This window comes from Arvicanthis niloticus, chromosome 3 (genome assembly GCF_011762505.2).
Source record: "Arvicanthis niloticus isolate mArvNil1 chromosome 3, mArvNil1.pat.X, whole genome shotgun sequence".
In the NCBI taxonomy this organism is placed as follows: domain Eukaryota; kingdom Metazoa; phylum Chordata; class Mammalia; order Rodentia; family Muridae; genus Arvicanthis; species Arvicanthis niloticus.
Genome location: NC_047660.1, coordinates 43,587,154 through 43,591,531, shown reverse-complemented (window position 1 = coordinate 43,591,531; position 4,378 = coordinate 43,587,154).

Here is a 4,378-nt window from a genome sequence, read left to right as displayed (position 1 = left end):
AGGGTTCGGGCGACCCGGCGTTTGTGCGTGCGTGGGGGGTGGGGACGCAGCCGCACCCAGTCTGGTGACCTCTAACTGTTTTCTGACCATCTCGTGCCAGGCAGGGATTGGGGCGGTGGTGCTTCAAGCTGAAGGCTAGACCCTAAGGCATCGAGAGCTGAGCCTCAGAAGGCAAGCTGAGCCTGACCAGGTTTGGGTAGTACTGATTGGGAAACACCCCAAAGGAACCTGCCCTTTAGTTGTCTGAGGAAACTCCACTTTGGCACCTTGGATTGTGTGAAGAGACCCTTCGTGACATAGGAAGAAGAGCCAGGAAGCCTCTTTCTGGTCCCTGAAAAATGTGCATGAGGGTGGAGTTGGACCAGGCCTCCTCACCTTGGCAGTGGTGGACATCACACTAGTAGATTGCCCCTGAAACAGCTGAGTGGAGGGTAGAGGGCAAAGAGATCGTGAGCCTACAGCACAGGATGATTTGATGGTCACTGTCCATAGCCAAAGTGTTGACCAAGCTTGGACTCCCATCCTCCACCTCCACCACTGCTATGGGGCATCTTGGACCTTCTTCAGCTGTCCTTGTTCTATGGGGTGCTAAGTGTGGGTTCCCAGACAGCACTGGGAGTTCCAGATATTTGAATCTCCACATGTTGACACCGAGATATAGCTAGGGAGGAGGGGCTTAACTGCTTGTCTTTCCACAGCAAACATGGCTCCTTGGAGCTCAGGAGGAGAGAAATCTGGGGAAGTGGGAGGAGGTAGTCCAGGGTTAGGACAACACAAAATAGAGGAATGAGAGCTGTGTGGACCACATAGGTCTGGTGTATCGCATCTCTGATCCTATCTTCCAGGCACTGGAGGATATTTCAATAGGCTCTGGTATGGGCAGAATGTCTTATGTGGATAGGAAGCTAGGAAGAGCTCTTTAGATACTGTTTCTGTTGTTTGGATGAAACTCAAACAGGGCAGAAACCTGGAAGCAGGAGCTGATGCAGAGGCCGTGGAGGGGTGTTACTTACTTTTTCTAGCTTGCTCAGCCTGCTTTCCAATAGAATCCAGGACCACCAGCTCAGGGATGGCACCACCCACAATGGGTGGGGGGCCTCTCCTTCAATCCATAATTAAGAAAATGCCTTACGTCTGGGGCTGGATCTCATGGAGTCATTTCTCAACTGAGTCTCCTTCCACTCTGAAGACTCTAGCTTGGGTTAAGTTAGACAAAACCAGCCAGCACACCCTTCTATCAACTGGTTAGAAATCTTTTCACTTGAATGAACAACCACTGGCTTCATTAACATTAAGAGCAGCCACCAACATCATAGGACCACTCAAGTCTGACCTACTCTGGTCCCTTATTTTAAGGACCACTGGCTTTTATGTAGTGGAAGCGTTCAGGCATCTCTGCCTCTGTGGTGCCACCTCCTGAGCAGGACTATTGTATAAGACCCAAAGGTGCTTCTGCCTGTCCCTCACTCACTTCAGTAACTGGGCAGAATCAGGGCAGATTCTCTCTGAAGCTGACCAGAGACCAGGCTCTACAGGACATTCAGAGTAGTGAGACTGATAGAGAGTTTCCACTTCAGGACTTCAAGTAGAGTGCTCCTAGCTCTACAGAGGCAATCATATTGAGGAAAAATTCTTGTTCTTTGTTTTCTGTTTGTTAGGGAACAATCTTACTCCTTTAATTTTTACTTTATGACATTTTAAATTAGTTTTAATTAGAGGACCTGTTCACAGTAAAAGTTCCAGTGAAAAGTCCTCTACTCCCACATTTTCTAAGTTGCTTTTCTGGTAGTCTATTATTCATCTGTCTGTCTGTCTGTCTGTCTGTCTGTCTGTCTATGTACCTACATACACATCTATGATCAGTCTGCCTGTTTGTAGAGTCCATTCAAAAGTCCAAACAGAAGCAGAGTACAGTGATGAATATCTACTCCCACATTCTGGAGGCCAACACAGGGAATCTCTAGTTTATATGTGAAGACCCTACTTTACAAGGAAAACAAAACTACCAAGACAAATGGAGTGATGCCTTTCTGTCACCTTGCTGTCTCTATACTTAATGTATCAAAAGCACTGTTGCAATTCTCTACAGTCATTGTGTTTTTATACTTGCCCCCACAATATGAATATATAGTAATATATTGAACGATGCCATTGGAAGATGATTGCCAACACCCTCATTAAATAATAATATCTCTATTGGTTGAACAACTCTCAGTAGAGCATCTCTGTGCATGTATTTTTATGCACATTTGCAGGGATAACTGTGTGATGTTGTGAAGTATCTCATTACTGTAACTGTACTTCCATCCTGGCAAGCTTCTCCAACCTTGAAATCTTTATATTGACCGGAATGCCTTTTGTTTGCTAAAGAGCACCCTGGAGTTGGAGGGGTCCTGGGTAGCTTGTAGAAGGAGAATGGTCACTAGAAAAACCAAAGCACGACTAGAGTTGGGACTTTTGGCCCTGTTCCCAACCTCCAGGGAAGGAAGAAGGGCCAAGAGTTGAGTTGATTACCAAGCCAATGATGCAACCAACCACATCAGAATAATAAAGACTTTATAGAATCCCTAAAAGATTTCATTGAGTGAGCCACTGGGTGGCCAAGCACGGGTAGGCTCACAGAAGGTGTGGAAACTCTGGCCTGCTCCCCATACCCTGACCTTTATTCTTCTTCCTTCTGCTGCTTTGTAAAACCTTTGTAACATATGCTCAGTGTTTTCCTGAGCTCTCTGAAACATTCTAGCAAATGGCTTGTGTTAGTTACTCTTCTTATTGCTACAACCAAACCCTCAGGAAGAAGGGTTTGTCTGGGCTCACACAGTTGAAGGGTAATTCATCATGGTGGGCTGTCCTGGCATCAGGCGCTTGAGGAAGGTGGTCACAGCATCCAGGAAAGAAGCAATGAACGATGCTACTGTCTGTGGGATTTCTCCTCTTTCTGTGTCTGGAATCATAGCCCGTGGGATGGTGGTGCCCACAGTTAGGATGGATTTTTACCACTTCAGTTAACCAAATCTAGAAAGACTCTCACAGACTTCTAGGGGTTTGTCTCCTAGATAATCCTAGACCATATCAGGTTCATAATCAAATGAACCATCACATTAGTCAGACTGCAGGGAGCCATGGAAACCCCAGTCTGTCCCCTGTTGCTTAGATATATAGATTATACTGACTGGGACAGGCATCTGAAGCAGGGCAGGCTTGGGGACTGAGGCCTTTGACCCGTGGGGTTGAACACTATCTCCAGGTTTACAGCATCCATATCAGAGCTGAGCTGAATTAGGCGCTGCTCGGCTGGTGTCCACTCCAGACTTGCTTTGCCAGTGTTGAAGCAGCCCCCTTTCTCATTTGTCAGAAAGTCCTACTGACTATGAAAGGGCAGGGGAAAGCACTGCTCGATCACTATACTGTGGAATTAGGTTCTTGCTAGTGGAATTAGTGTACTTTCTGTCCGTGGAGTTCCTGATCCTGGTTCTGGAATGAGAAAATGTCCTATTGTGACCTTCCCTTCACTTGCTTTATCCCTCCCCGACTCCGCCTTTGTCCTGTTGAGTCAGGCCCGTGCCATAACTGATCTCGTTTCTGCTTGTTGACCAAGGAGCCTCATTGTCGACCGTAGAACGTTGTTCCCTCTTTTCACGGATGCTCCACCTCCAGCCTCCCTTAAGCCAGGAGCTGCACTGGTTCCGTAACCTAGGTGTTCTGTCTGGTCTGGAGCCGGATCCCAGCATCTCCTCCACAATAACAGCTGGACTCAGAAGGAGCCAGTGTGGAGCTGTCCTGCACTTTGGGGCTGGGAGGAAGTTGATAAGAGTCAAGTTTCCTGGATTCATCTGTGCTGCCAGCAGGAATTTTGCCAAGTGTCAGTGCCATGCTGTGTTCAACCACAAACTCCAAAACCTCATGGGTATTTAACTTTCAATTTTAGCCTTTACAGAAGAATTCCTAAGAATCCAATGCACATGAATCTGAAATCTGCCCCCTTTGGATTTATGGGAGTCTGGGTTTTACCCATCTTAAAAAGAAACCATGCGTCATCAAAGGGCCCAGATACTGTCCTGTTGAGCTGTGCTGTAGAGGACGCCCGACATTTTTCTGTAGCAGAGTCTGTGTGAACCTCCCCTACTATGTGAGTCTTGGGATGTTCCCTCCCACTATGGAGCATAAGGGAATATATTTGGTCTCTCAGTCCCTGACAGCTAGGGCCAGTTATTCAAATAATCCCATTAGGCATTTAAAACTTAATCTTGGTGCTGGAGGCAAGGGCTTACTCTTATGTTTGCTGAGTGTCTGTTATGTGCTGGACACCATTTTAACTATGAAAACTCAAATACTAATAGAATTTTTTGCTTTAGGGATCTCCCAGTTGGCAGAAGTC